This window comes from Triticum urartu, chromosome 1A, assembly GCF_056163025.1.
Source record: "Triticum urartu cultivar PI428250 chromosome 1A, HENAU_Tu73, whole genome shotgun sequence".
Lineage (NCBI taxonomy): Eukaryota > Viridiplantae > Streptophyta > Magnoliopsida > Poales > Poaceae > Triticum > Triticum urartu.
This window is the reverse complement of record NC_141873.1, coordinates 129,445,575-129,461,684: the sequence shown is the minus strand read 5'-3', so window position 1 is coordinate 129,461,684 and position 16,110 is coordinate 129,445,575.

The window sequence follows — 16,110 nt, the reverse complement described above, 5'->3', positions numbered from 1 at the left end:
TCTTTCCGGTGTTGCTTCTTCGGGTTAGTTCCATAAACGTCGCGTTTGTGAGGACCTGTTCGACTACGTCCGTTTGTCTTCTTCATGTACTCGTTCTTCTTCCTTGCGGGATTTCAGGAAAGATGACCATACCCTCGAAATCACTTCTATCTTTGCTTGCTAGTTGCTCGCTCTATTGCTATTCCTATGCTGCGATACCTACCACTTGCTTACCATGCCTCCCATATTGCCATGCCAAGCCTCTAACCCACCTTGTCCTAGCAAACCGTTGTTTGGCTATGTTACCGCTTTGCTCAGCCCCTCTTATAGCGTTGCTAGTTGCAGGTGAAGATGGAGTTTGTGCCTTGTTGGAACATGTTTTACATGTTGGGATATCACAATATCTCTTATTTAATTAATGCATCTATATACTTGGTAAAGGGTGGAAGGCTCGGCCTTATGCCTGGTGTTTTGTTCCACTCTTGCCGCCCTAGTTTCTGTCATATGAGTGTTATGTTCCCGGATTTTGCGTTCCTTACGCGGTTGGGTTATAATGGGAACCCCTTGACAGTTCGCCTTGAATAAAACTCCTCCAGCAAGGCCCAACATTGGTTTTACCATTTGCCACCTAGCCTTTTCTTTCCTTTGGGTCGGCCGGCTCAAGGGTCATCTTTATTTAACCCCCCCGGGCCAGTGCTTCTCTAAGTGTTGGTCCAACTGAGCGATGTCCGGGGCTACGAGGGGCAACTCTGGGCTGGCCTACCCGACGTCTTGCTCATCCGGTGTGCCCTGAGAACGAGATATGTGCAGCTCCTATCAGGATTTGTCGGCACATCTGGGTGGCTTTGCTGGTCTTGCTTTACCATTGTCGAAATGTCTTGTAACCGGGATTCCGAGCCTGATCGGGTCTTCCTAGGAGAAGGAATATCCTTCGTTGACTGTGAGAGCTTGTGATGGGCTAAGTTGGGACACCCTGTAGGGTTTTGAACTTCCGAAAGTCGTGCCCGCGGTTATGGGCAGATGGGAATTTGTTAATGTCCGGTTGTAAAAAAACCTGAAACTTATCTTAATTAAAATGCATCAACCGCATGTGTAGCCGTGATGGTCTCTTCTCGGCGGGGTCCGGGATGTGAACACGGTGTTGGAGTTATGCTTGACGTAGGTTGTTCTAGGATCACTTCTTGATCATAGTTGCTCGACCGTGCCGTTGCCTTCTCTTCTCGCTCTCAATTGCGTAAGTTAGCCACCATATATGCTAGTGCTTGCTGCAGCTCCACCTCATACCTTTTACCTACCCATAAGTTTGAATAGTCTTGATCGCGAGGGTGTGAGATTGTTGAGTCCCCGTGACTCACGGATTCTTCCAAAACCAGCTTGCAAGTGCCGATGATGCCGTGCAGGTGACACAACCCAGCTCAAGGAGGAGCTCGATCAAGATTTCGTTCATTATGTTGTTCCGTTTCCAGTTGATCAGTAGTGGAGCCCAGTTGGGGTCGATCGGGGATCTGTGTAGCATTTGGGGTAGTCTTCTTTTATTTTGGTTCCGTAGTCGGACTTTGATTGTTTCTGGATGATGTAATGCTTTAGTCATGTATTGTGTGAAGTGGCGATTGTAAGCCAACTATGTATCTCTTTCCCTTATGTATTACATGGGTTGTGTGAAGATTACCTCACTTGCGACATTGCTTTCAATGCGGTTATGCCTCTAAGTCGTGCTTCGACATGTGGGAGATATAGCCGCATCGAGGGCATTACAACAACAACCATAACAAACAGTTCAAACTTGGTAGTATTATCTTTGTGAAAGTGCGACAAATGTGTTGATCGTGTGCGTCCTGAGAATAATAATTTTAATTGTTGTGCATGTTGATCATGTGACACTGATAGAGCGAGCGAATGCATTGTTTGTTTTAAGTATAAATTTCTATTAAAGCTAATTAAATTTAAGTAAAGTGACCACTAACTCCTGTTATTACAGTACCAATACAGACCCGCTCGTGAACCGACGTGTGGCCGAGGGTGCATCTTCTGCCGGGCGTGCAGCGGACGAGGGAGGGGTAGTAACTGTTGTCGCCTGTACACACTCAGCTTACTGTTGAATCTAGTTCCCCAAGAGCTAAAAACGAACTGTTGCTGCCGCCTACACACTTGTTCACTCGAAGAGACTCCAATGGTGATCCGAGGGGTGAGCCTGCTGGATATGGACTTCAGCAAGGAGTTCCCCTTTGAGTTCGTCGTTCAGTCCTATGGCTGCTCCAAGTTGAATGTGATGTACACCAACAATACGGACTCGGTGAAGCTCTGCCTCGCCTCAGTCCTATGGCTGCACCAGGTTCTGGAGCATTTGCCCATTTCATCGGCAGCGCCGACTGCACCTTCGCTACGGTGGAGAGAAGGAAGAACGCGACGATTCGGCCATCTGGTGCAACAAGCTTGTCGACATCCAGAAGCAATACAAGATCATCAGCAATGGGCAGGAGAAGGACTCCGTGGTTGACCTCGCTGAGACCATCATCGACCCCTGATACGCCAACATGAAAGAAGACGACCTGAACACGTGGGAGGTACCTCTGAATCTAGCCTACATAACCTACGCGGCCAAGGATGCATACGCATGCTATGACATGTACATGCAGATCTTGGACATGAGGGCATGTCTGCTTCCCATAACCGATGAGTACACGGACAGCCGCGGCGTCATGGTCAAGCGTGCCAGGAAGGTCTAGATGTTGTACTTTATCTGTTTATAAGCACCGTTATCATTTGAGTGTTTCATGCATTAGCCTATGTGTCGTAATTATCTGTTTTGTCCGAAATATTTCTTTTAAGAACCCATTAACCTGATTGCTTTTTTTAGTGGCTATTTGCTTATGTATGTAAACTAGTTCACTTGTCCATAAAAAAACTAGTTCACTCGGCTGCCGTGCTTTGAATCTCCTTCCTCCCAACATATTCCCCTCCTCAGGTGGACCCAGCAGGTCTCTGAATTTTCTCCCACTTTCTTTTTCGATGTAAACTGAGTTTTCTCCCAGTACTTTCCCCTAGAACCAACTCAACTGTCCCACGTCTAGCCTAAAAAATAATAATACCCCACGTACTATTAACTCATCAAATTAAAATGATATTTTATTTCATAAGTTGAAAGTTCTTACAAAATAATAATAATAATTGTTTATATATAACTTGGCAAGTTAACTCCTAGTGATTGCGTACATAAGCTTGCAAAGATTTTACTGACGTGCAATCATGTGTTTATGTTTTTATAACATTTCTCCATCTAGCCCAAATGTTATCTTCACCTAGCCCAGCAAGTCCGCAGATTTCGAGAAAAATGCAAATGGGATTTAAATAGGCTGCATAGATGCTACATCATTCTTTCACCCAGCCCACCAAATGGACTAAAAAAACAAATGGACTGGCTGACATGTGGGCTAGTAGGTCGAAGCCTAAGAAGGTGTTGGATTTACATCCAACGGACAGCATTCTTCTTCAATCTCTCGTCTTCTTCTCCCAGCGCTGCCAGAACCGCCGTAGTGGGTGGCTGACTTGTGGGCCTACTAAGTTGACGAGGACGGAGGGCTTTGTCAACTTAGTCAATATGAACGATTCTAGCTCCAGTGACCGTACGATGTCCATCCAACGGCCATAGTGCTTCTTCAACCTCTGGTCTTCTTGCTCCAGCCGCCCAAAGCAGCACCGGTCGTGCCGCGTGCTCCTGCCTCTCGTGGCCGGCTGTAATGCCGCGGAGGCCTCATCGCCCCTACTACTCCCACCGCTGGCCCAGGGTATCCCTCTACTCACCCACACCCCATGTTATTCTGCGGCGACGGCAGCCTCACGCCGCAGCCGAACCAGTGAACCCTCGTACTCCTCTCTGTGTCGGCATCCACTGCCGCGTCTTCTCCGGCTCCACGTCGTCCCCTTCCTAGGCCCCACCGTCGTCCACCGCCTTGGTGCTCTCGGCGCGGCGTGGTCAATGTGGTCAACAACCGACTTCCATCGGAAGAGTACTATACATGGAGAGGCTGACAGCTGGGTCCACGGCCACAGCCCAGTTTTTTTGTGATTTGCCAAGTAAGTCACTTTGTCAGGCCTGTTGGGCTGCAAATCTTTCAAGACGAGGAGAGCTTCATTCGGCTGGCCAAGAAAATGGCCTATCAGTAATGAGAAATGGGCTGTACATTTTTAAAACACATCAAACCGGCAATTAGTTTCAAATATCTTTTTTTCGTTTCGAGATTTTAAATTACATTAACTTTTATGCGTGGAGAATTTGTTGGATTTTATATTGATATACATATATTTTTAAAATCAGTTTGAATGTGAATCAAAATTTCGGGATTAAAAATAGTTCGGACTGCATCAAAATATGCAAAATTTCGTATAATTTTTTAACCGTGGCCACAATATGGGTTGTAATGCTAACAAAAAGAATATGGGCTCCAAAAAAACCTTAAGAATTAGCAAATGGGCTGTAAATTATTAAAAATAATGGCATATGGGTTGTATGTTGTTTTCCACAAATTTGAGGTTTTCCTAAAAAAGGTTGACTCACAAGCAGTGACTGTTGGATGTCCATCGAACGGCAGTCATGCTTCTTGAATCTCTGCTCTTCCTGCTCCAGCCACTCAAACAAGCGCTAGTGGGACTGCATGCTCCCTCCTCCCCGCGGCCGGCTGTGCTGCCGCGCAGGCCTCACCACCCCACCGTACTCCCATCCCTGGCCTAGCCATCCCTCTACTCACCCACACCTGCTGTTATTCTCTGGCGACAACAGACGAACCAGTAAACCCTCATACAGTCGTACTCCCCTCCGCGTGGGAAACAACTGCCGAGTCTAGCTCCAGTAACCATACGACTTGTGGGCCTACTAAGTTGACGGGGACGGAGGGCTTTGTCAACTTAGTCAATATGCACAATTCTAGCTCCAGTGACCGTACGATGTCCATCCAATGGCCGTAGTGCTTCTTCAACCTCTGGTCTTCTTGCTCCGGCCGCCCAAACTAGCGCCGGTCGTGCCTCGTGCTCCTGCCTCCTGTGGTCGGCTGCGATGCGGCGGAGGCCTCACTGCCACCTACTACTCCCACCGTTGGCCAGGCCATCCCTCTACTCACCCACACCCCCTGTTATTCTGCGGCAACGGCAGCCTCACACTGCAGTGAACCAGTGAACCCTCGTACTCCTCTACGCGTGGGCATCCACTGTCGCGTCTTCCCCGGCTCCACGTCGTCCCCTTCCTAGGCCTCGCCGTCATCCACCGCCCTGGTGCTCTCGGCGCGGCGTGGTCAACGTGGTCAAGGAACGGCTTCCATCGGACGTGGACTGTACGTGGAGAGGCTGACAGCTGGGTCCACGTCCGCAGCAAGGAAGTGCCTCCTTATTACGTGCAAAATAATTATTCCTCCACCTGACAGCGGGGACCCACCGGACGGGCCACCATATTTCGCGAAAAAAATGTTTGCCCCTGACTGCTGGGACCCACCAGCTACATCTTCGCATGCAAGGAAGTGCGTCCGGGCAAAAAAACGATTCGCCCCCTAACTGCTGGGACCCACCAGCTACATCTTCGCAGGCAAGGAAGTTCCTGACAGTCGGGACCCACCTGGTCGAAGCGTACGTAGCGTTGTCATTCTGGTCGTGAACGTGTATGTACATATATACTGGTGGATGTAGAGGCGCGCACGTGTCGTAGTAGAGGCGCGTACGTGTCGTAGTAGAGGCGCGCACGTAGCATGTACACGTACGTATAGCGGCCAGGGTGCAAGAAAGAAAATACGGCCACGTATGTGTACATACGGGCGCGGTCTCGAATGCCTACTCGCGCATACGTACGGCCAGGGCTCGTGTACATGGTTGGGTCGGAACGGAGAAACAGCATCGGCGTCGTGTTCATGGGGAGGCAACGGAATGCGTCGTGTTCATCGGGAGGCAACGGAACACGTGGGAGCCAACCGGCTGGGTCAGAACGGAATGCGTGGTCGTGTTCATCGGGAGGGCTTGGACGGAACAGGCGATGGAAACGAGGCCTGGCGTACCGCATAACGGAGGAAACGGACCTCCTACGTTCGGAACAGGGTCCTCTTGATCGGGAGGGGTCTGGCATACCGCAAAACGGAGGAAACAGACCTCCTACGGTCGAAACAGGGGTCCTGTTGATCGGGAGGGGTGTAGCATACCGCAAAACGGACGAAACGGACCTCCTACGGTCGAAACAGGGGTCCTGTTGATCGGGAGGGGTGTGGCGTACCGCAAAACGGACGAAACGGACCTCCTACGGTCAAAACGGGGGTCCTGTTCATCGGGAGGGGTGTGGCGTACCGCAAAACGAGACTCCACGGGATACTGTTCATCTCCACCGTCGACCTCCTCCAGCCTCCACGGGCTCCTGTTCATCCAGCCTCCATCGTGCTCTACTCCACCGGCTACTGTTCAACCACCCCTCCATGGGCACCCCTCCACCGTCTACTGTTCATCCAGCCCTCCACACCACGGGGTCCTGTTCAACCACCCCTCCATGGGTACCCCTCCACCATCTACTGTTCATCCAGCCCTCCAGCACACCACGGAGTCCTGTTCATCCAGAGGCAACGCCACCGCTCATTGTTCATCCAACCCCCCCCCCCCCGCAATGCTCATTGTTCATCCCAGAGGCAGCATCGATCGTCTTCAGTTAGCAGCAGTAGCGAAGGAATCCCTCGATCGGGTTCAGTTAACAGCCATAGATCGATCACTCGGGTTCAGTAACGCGTAGCCTGCAGTGCAATCGCTCAAGTTCAGTTAGAGCCCAACGCCTCGCTCGGGTTCAGTTAGAGCCAACGCCTCACACACACGCACGTACGTGTACGAGAGAAACGCGCATCGCTCGGCCCCCGACCTCCCACCGTAACCGGGAACTCCCCGAAATTTTCCTCCTCCTCGCTTCTACCACGGTTTTTTCCATCATGGACGGCCCAAAGAATGTCATGCAGCTGCGTCTCCGGCCCGCACAAGATGAAAAGCCCATTTTCTGTCATGATTTTTTGTCATAGAAGTAGGAGCCCACCACATCTATGATGATACCGGGTTTTGTCACAATTATCGTCATAGAAGTGTCATATGTATGACAGATGACAGGAAAAAAATTCGTTCGGCCCAAAATGTCAAGGATGTGTCTTTTTTTTGTAGTGACGCCAAGTAGAGTCCCATACGGACACGGGACGAAGTCTTCAAACTTGTATCTTCATAATCCAACAGTCCGGCCAAAGGATATAGTCCGGCTGTCCGGAGACCACCTAATCCAGGACTCCCTCAAGTGCATTGAATACTATGAGAAGTTTGATACTTGGTGATTGTTTTGAGATATAAAGATGGTGATATTAGAGTCATGCTAGTTGAGTAGTTGTGAATTTGAGAAATACTTGTGTTGAAGTTTGTGATTCCCGTAACATGCACGTATGGTGAACCGTTATGTGACGAAGTCGGAGCATGATTTATTTATTGATTGTCTTCCTTATGAGTGGTGGTCGGGGACGAGCGATGGTCTTTTCCTACCAATCTATCCCCGTAGGAGCATGCGCGTAATACTTTGTTTCGATAACTAATAGATTTTTGCAATAAGTATGTGAGTTCTTTATGACTAATGTTGAGTCCATGGATTGTACACACTCTCACCCTTCCACCATTGCTAGCCTCTCTAATACCGCGCACCTTTCACTGGTATCATACACCCACCATATACCTTCCTCAAAACAGCCACCATACCTACCTATCATGGCATTTCCATAGCCTTTCCAAGATATATTGCCATGCAGCTTTCCACCGTTCCATTTATTATGACACGCTCCATCATTGTCATATTGCTTTGCATGATCATGTAGTTGACATCGTATTTGTGGCAAAGCCACCGTTCATAATTCTTCCATACATGTCACTCTTGATTCATTGCACATCCCGGTACACCGCCGGAGGCATTCATATAGAGTCACACTTTGTTCTAGTATCGAGTTGTAATCATTGAGTTGTAAATAAATAGAAGTGTGATGATCATCATTAATAGAGCATTGTCCCAAAAAAATAAAAAAATAAAGGCCAAAAAAATATAAAGGCCAATAAAAAAAGGAAGGCCAAATAAAAAAATATATAAAAGGGACAATGCTACTATCCTTTTTTCCACACTTGTGCTTCAAAGTAGCACCATGATCTTCATGATAGAGAGTCTCGTGTTTTGTCACTTTCATATACTAGTGGGAAATTTTCATTATAGAACTTGGCTTGTATATTCCAACAATGGGCATCCTCAAGTGCCCTAGGTCTTCGTGAGCAAGCAAGTTGGATGCACACCCACTTAGTTTCTGTTGTTGAGCTTTCATACATTTATAGCTCTAGTGCATCCGTTGCATGGCAATCCCTACTCACTCACATTGATATCTATTAATGGGCATCTCCATAGCCCGTTGATACACCTAGTTGATGTGAGACTATCTTCTCCTTTTTGTCTTCTCCACAACCACCATTCTATTCCACCTATAGTGCTATGTCCATGGCTCACGCTCATGTATTGCGTGAAGATTGAAAAAGTTTGAGAACATCAAAAGTATGAAACAATTGCTTGGCTTGTCATCGGGGTTGTGCATGATTTAAATACTTTGTGTGGTGAAGATGGAACATAGCCAGACTATATGATTTTGTAGGGATAGCTTTCTTTAGCCATGTTATTTTGAGAAGACATGATTGCTTAGTTAGTATGCTTGAAGTATTATTATTTTTATGTCAATAGTAAACTTTTGTCTTGAATCTTATGGATCTGAACATTCATGCCAAAATGAAGAGAATTACTTAGAGAAATATGTTAGGTAGCATTCCACATCAAAAATTATGTTTTTATCATTTACGTACTCGAGGACGAGCAGGAATTAAGCTTGGGGATGTTGATACGTCTCCAATGTATCTATAATTTTTGATTGTTCCATGCTATTATATTATCTATTTTGGATGTTTACGGGCTTTATTATACACTTTTATATTTTTTTGGGACTAACCTATTAACCCAGAGCCCAGTGCCAGTTTATTTTTTTCCTTGTTTTAGAGTATCGCAGAAAAGGAAAATCAAAAGGAGTCCAATTGACCTGAAACTTCACGGAACTTATTTTTGGAACAGAAGCAATCCAGAAGACTTGGGGTGTACGTAAGGGAAGCAACGAGGAAGGTAGGGGCGCCCACCCCCCTGGGCGCGCCCTCCACCCTCGTGGGCCCCTCGTGGCTCCCCTGACATATTTCTTCCTCCTATATATACCGATATACCCTAAAACCATCGGGGAGCACAATAGACCAGGAGTTCCGCCGCCAGAAGCCTCTGTAGCCACCGAAAACCAATCTAGACCCGTTCCGGCACCCTGCCGGAGGGGGAATCCCTCTTCGGTGTCCATCTTCATCATCCCGGTGCTCTCCATGACGAGGAGGGAGTAGTTCTCCCTCGGGGCTGAGGGTATGTACCAGTAGCTATGTTTTTGATCTCTCTCTCTCTCTCGTGTTCTTGAGGTGATACGATCTTGATGTATTGCGAGCTTTGCTATTATAGTTGGATCTTATGATGTTTCTCCCCCTCTACTCTCTTGTAATGGATTGAGTTTTCCCTTTGAAGTTATCTTATCAGATTGAGTCTTTAAGGATTTGAGAACACCTGATGTATGTCTTGCACGTGCTTATCTATGGTGACAATGGGATATCATGTGATCCACTTGATGTATGTTTTGGTGATCAACTTGCGAGTTTCATGACCACGTGAACTTATGCATAGGGGTTGGCACATGTTTTCGTCTTGACTCTCCGGTGGAAACTCTGGGGCACTCTTTGAAGTTCTTTGTGTTGGTTGAATAGATGAATCTGAGATTGTGTGATGCATATCATATAATCATACCCACGGATACTTGAGGTGACATTGGAGTATCTAGGTGACATTAGGTTTTTGGTTGATTTGTGTCTTAAGGTGTTATTCTAGTACGAACTCTAGGATAGATTGAACGGAAAGAATAGCTTCGTGTTATTTTACTACGGACTCTTGAATAGATCGATCAGAAAGGATAACTTTGAGGTGGTTTCGTACCCTACCATAATCTCTTCATTTTTCCTCCGCTATTAGTGACTTTGGAGTGACTCTTTGTTGCATGTTGAGGGATAGTTATATGATCCAAATTTTTTTATTATTGTTGAGAGAACTTGCACTAGTGAAAGTATGAACCCTAGGCCTTGTTTCCTAGCATTGCAATATCGTTTACGCTCACTTTTTTCATTAGTTACCTTGCTGTTTTTATATTTTCAGATTACAAAAACCTTTATCTACTATCCATATTGCACTTGTATCACTATCTCTTCGCCGAACTAGTGCACCTATACAATTTACCATTGTATTGGGTGTGTTGGGGAGACAAGAGACTCTTTGTTATTTGGTTGCAGGGTTGCTTGAGAGAGACCATCTTCATCCTACGCCTCCCACGGATTGATAAACCTTAGGTCATCCACTTGAGGGAAATTTGTTACTGTCCTACAAACCTCTACACTTGGAGGCCCAACAACGTCTACAAGAAGAAGGTTGTGTAGTAGACATCAGTATCATGGGAAGTTTCGAGCGGGCAGGCAAGCGTTTGATGCCTGAAACAGGGCGTGAAAGGGGCCCAAAGCAACGAGAATAAGTATTGTGTCTGATAGCATAATTGATGATCTTTTGGGAGGTGGATTGTGAATTACATACGAGGCCACACGCGAGGAATAACTATGGAAACAGGGGGTGTACAAGAGAGTCAGGTTTTGATCCTATTGAACTGTGGGTTATGGGCCCACCATGTGGGTTAAAAGTAGGAAGGGCGGTGACATCTTGCACGATCATGTAAGTAAGGCATGTAGAGGATTGTCTGTCGGTTACGTCGGCAACCACATCGGTACCAAGGGCGAGGGACGAAGAGAACCATTTTCCTGCTCGTTGAACGAGGCGGACCAATAGGCAAAGTTCTCGTACATCGATGGTTACCGAAATGTCATCAACAATAGTAACAGGGTCTTACTGACAGAGTGGTACAACGAGGTTCTTACCTAAGCAGGGAGTCATCACTGCTCAGTTAAGTCAGATTACTGGAAAGGTTAAACAAAACAATGGAAAGGATAGTATGATTAGGGTATATCCTTCCCAATGACAAGCAGAGCATGATAACATGACATGATATTAAGTAGAAAAGCCTCTAGGTGAGGGGAGAGAAATTTCATGACATTATCCATACAACGATGTTTAGATAATTGAGCAAGAAACATTTAGCATTGGGCTTCAAATGTTCTTGTTGAAAAATTGGAGTACCACAGACATGCTTCAAGATAGCATTGGCATGGTCTTCAAGCAAAAGGTCAGACTTTGGATACGCAAAGGATCCATCAGGAACAACTCATAGAATAAGTCTTACAATTTCCTCATGGAAGAATGGCTAACTTTGCTACAAAGGAAACTATAACAATAGGGCCTCCGGCCAGGTGTGCTAGGCACGACATCACCTTACCAGGTCACATAAAAACCACTGTTATAACTCTTGGAAATATGTTCCAACCATCATATCTGACCAAGATTCAGATCTGATTGGTGTCAGGATAACTCAGACTCTGGATGCCTAAGAAGAAAGGTGCAACACAAATTGTCGAGATGACATTGTAAGATTGTCGGGAATTGAACTATGGAAGCGAGTTCCGAAACAATAGTCATCATTAAATCAAGGAGAGGTGAGGAGGTGGCTGATTGACTCAGCGACAATTTATTGAGATTTTCAAAAGATGGATTTCCACACTTATGTCAACAAGGAGATAACATTTGTCAGATCAAATGATATAATGAGGTATGATCCAGGGAAACATACACAATTAAACATTGGTTGAAAGGTGCACCTGAATTATGGGCTTAGGTAGCAAGATCAATGTTAGAAGGGTGATTCAATAACTAATAATTTAAGAATGAATAACTTCAAAGCAATAGGGTTGCTAGAAGTAAAGAATCCAAACAGCACCGTTCACTTGTTGATATTCCTGGTTAGTCAATACGGATACCAAGAAAGAATGGTTCTTGTGAGAAGTATCACTATACCAAGAACTCTTAAGAGGTGGCGCAATTCTCACAACATCCTTGACATAAAAGGTGGTAATACTTCAAGGTAGAATGTAATACAAGCTCGATAGCAAGTTGCATCCACAACATGAACAAGTTTATGATGAAAGAAAGATAAGGATGTTGTCGATGGTAACTCAAATTACCAAGGGACGAGGATGGTACTTACCATCATGAATTTGGTTGATATCCTGGAAGGAGTCAAAATGTTGACGATGATCACGACACATTTGTCGAGAGATTTCATGAAGATGTAATCGATCAGCGATGGCATCAAGTCAAAGGAATGATGAAGCACAAGTTTATTGGAACCATGGGTAAGACACAAACTCGGAACCAAGCTTGTTGTTCAAGGCGAAATGATATGACGAGGAAGATCGACGTAAGCTTAGCTCACCGTAAAAATTTGTGCTCTGGGAAGAAGGACCAGGTAGCATAGTTAAAATTTAGCACAAAAATGATATAGTCGATCCGGCTAGAAATGACGTGATCGAGTACAAACTTGTAATTAAAGAAGATTACTAATAGTTGTCTAATCGCGATGCGGACTCGATTCATTTATCGGTGTCCTTGAGTGTTTAATGACTCAGAGCCCATGAAAAAATTGGAATTAGTGATAATGTAGTACTTGATGAAGAACTCATAGGAAGTTATGCAGTTTTGTGATAATCTCAAGATACTAGGGGTAATACTTGACGATAGATCAAAGTAGAGGTTGGGCTGGGGTATTGCTCTATAGAAGACAAGTGCTTAAACTTGCACGAGAAATGGTATTTAAAGGAGAACATGGTCGGAACCACGATTGCAAAGGATCAATTCACAGATACCAAATGATATTATATATCAAGTAAATAGTTATTATTACAAGAAAATTCCATGATAGGATCTACATCGTGTCCAAGGGCATGAACACAAGTTCAAGGTCGACTCCCACTTCTTCAATGTATAACCTTCCATTTACCTCTCGCTTTTCGAAAATGACATTAGTTGTTGAAAGTTTTACATGGTGCAATACCAGATAAGTATGACCCGTGAAATCTTTCGAGTTCACACAGATTAAGGAAGGCATAGGTTCAACCCATCGGGGCATTGTAGAAACATATACCACAAACTTCAGGAGTAAATAACACAAGCACGAAAGTAGAGCATGGTTGACAAAGCAGAGGATACAATTTACCAAAGGCATTATGTATTAGGGAAAGAACTTCTCGAGGTTTTTGTAAACAAAGGACACTGTCGGATGATAAATTCAACAAAGGATCTGACGGGGGAAAGCAAAGCAAAGACATTAGATTATAGAAATAACTGACTAATTCAAAGCTCAAATGTAAAGAAATTATGATTCCAAATCAAGGGATCAGAAGCAAACGCTCTGATTAAGGATGGATAAGTTGAGTAAGCTTAGGGGTACAATCGACGACAATTTGATTGGTCGAGATCCAGTTCATGTTTAAAATGACGTCTAAGCCAGAAGGATGAATTCTAGGATCTGATTGAGCATTGCGCGCATTCGTAACATCTTGAATCAACGGACTCAAAATGAAAATGACAAGGGATGCCAATAAGATTAAGACTTATGAGATTAACCATAATGCAAGCAAATAAGAATTTCAAGAGCAATAGGCTGCTCAGGATTTTCGAAAGATCGAATGGTATTTCAAAGACTTTTACGTAACGCGTGAACAACTGGGAATGAGCGGATACTCGATAAGTGCGAGGAATTACCCGTAGGGGTATTCATGTGCCAAAGAACTATAAGGTAGTAGGCATAAAGTATACTCGGAACAATAGAGAGAATTTCGGGGTATCTTGTAATAACAAGATCAACGAGGAATGATTATATGAATGGCAAGTGCACTTGGTTATCCATTGGGGTTTGTCGATGGAAAGGAATTGCAAAAGCGATGGCACAAAGTACCGAGGGAACATCGGAGAGTAACTTCAGAATCTTCAAGTGCACCAAGTAATCATCTGGAGTGAGGGGCTCTCTAGGAGGAAGTAATTACGAGAACCTTGAGTCAGAGTTAGTAAAATCATTTAACCCGAATAGAAGAGAGATCAGAGTCCCAGAGTATAGGTCGAGGAATAAAAGATCCGAATACCACCCAATGGCGACATGGGCCCGTAAGCCACACAAGCATGTTAGTAAAACTTTTGCAATGACTAGACTCGACTTCAGCCAAGGAGTGTGGAAGGGGATTCCTACAAGCAGTCGGCTCTGATACCAACTTGTGAAGCCCCCGATTCAATCGTACATGAATCATACACGCAAACGTGTACGATCAAGATAAGGGACTCACGGGAAGATATCACAACACAACTCTACAACTAAAATAAGTCATACCAGCATCATATTACAAGCCAGGGGCCTCGAGGGCTCGAATACAAGAGCTCGATCATAGACGAGTCAGCGGAAGCAACAATATCTGAGTACAGACATAAGTTAAACAAGTTGTCATAAGATGGCTAGCACAAACTGTGATACAGATCGGAAGAGGCGCATGCCTCCTGCCTGGGATCCTCCTAAACTACTCCTGGTCGTCGGCGACGGCCTGCACGTAGTAGTAGGCACCTTCGGTGTAGTGTGGGAGTCGTCGTCGGTGGCGTCTAGCTCCTGGACTACAACATCTGGTCACAACAACCAGGTATAGAAAGGGGGGAAAGGGGGGAGCAAAGCAACCGTGAGTACTCATCCAAAGTACTCACAAGCAAGGAGCTACACTACATATGCATTGGTATCAATGAAAGGGGTAGTATATGTGGACTGAACTGCAGAATGCCAGAATAAGAGAGGGATAGCTAGTCCTATCGAAGACTACGCTTCTGGCAGCCTCCATCTTGAAGCAGTAGAAGAGAGTAGATGGTAAGTTAACCAAGTATCATCGCATAGCATAATCCTACCCGGCGATCCTCCCCTCGTCGCCCTGTGAGAGAGCGATCACCGTGTTGTATCTGGCACTTGAAAGGGTGTGTTTTATTAAGTGTCCAGTTCTGGTTGTCATAAGGTCAAGGTACAACTCCGGGTCGTCCTTTTACTGGGGGACACAGCTATTCGAATAGATCAACTTCCCTGCAGGGGTGCACCACATTTCCCAACACGGTCGATCCCCCTTGGCTGGACACACTTTCCTGAGTCATGCCCGGCCTCGGAAGATCAACACATCGCAGCCCTACCTAGGCACAACAGAGAGGTCAGCACGCCGATCTAAATCCTAAGCACACAGGGGTCTGGGCCCATCGCCCGTTGCACACCTGCATGTTGCGTACGCGGCCGGTGAGCAAACCTAGCAACCTCCATTACAAAGGAAGTCGCGTTACGCGGTCCAACCCGGCACGCGTCGCTCGGTCGCTGACGTCAAGAAGGCTTTGGCTGATACCACGACGTCGAGTGCCCATAAATGTTCCCGCGTAGTTGGTTAGTGCGTATAGGCCAGTGGCCAAACTCAGAGCAAATACCAAGATCTCGTTAAGCATGTTATTTTTAAGTAACCGCAGACACCGACCAAGGCCAGGCCCACCTCTCTCCTAGGTGGTCTCAACCTGCCCTGTTGCTCCGCCACAAAGTAATAGTCAGGGGTCGTCAGGAACCCAAGCCCACCACTACCTGGATGGAACCACCTGTCCTTTCAGCCCCCACATTGGAATCACATGCGAGTACTCTACGAGCCGACCCGAATTTTGTCACCACCTATATAGTATGTAGGTATGCATGTATGTATATACCCGTGATCACCTCCCGAGTGATCACGGCCCAATAGTATAGCATGGCAGACGGACAAGAATGTAGGGCCACTGATGAAGTACTAGCAACCTATACTAAACATGTAGGATTGCAGGTAAAGGTAACAACAATAGTAGCAAAGACATGCTATGCATTAGGATAGGATTAACGGAAAGCAGTAACATGCTACACTACTCCAATGCAAGCAGTAGAGAGAGGAATAGGCGATATCTGGTGATCAAGGGGGGGCTTGCCTGGTTGCTCTCGCAAGGAGGGGTCGTCGTCGATGTAGTCG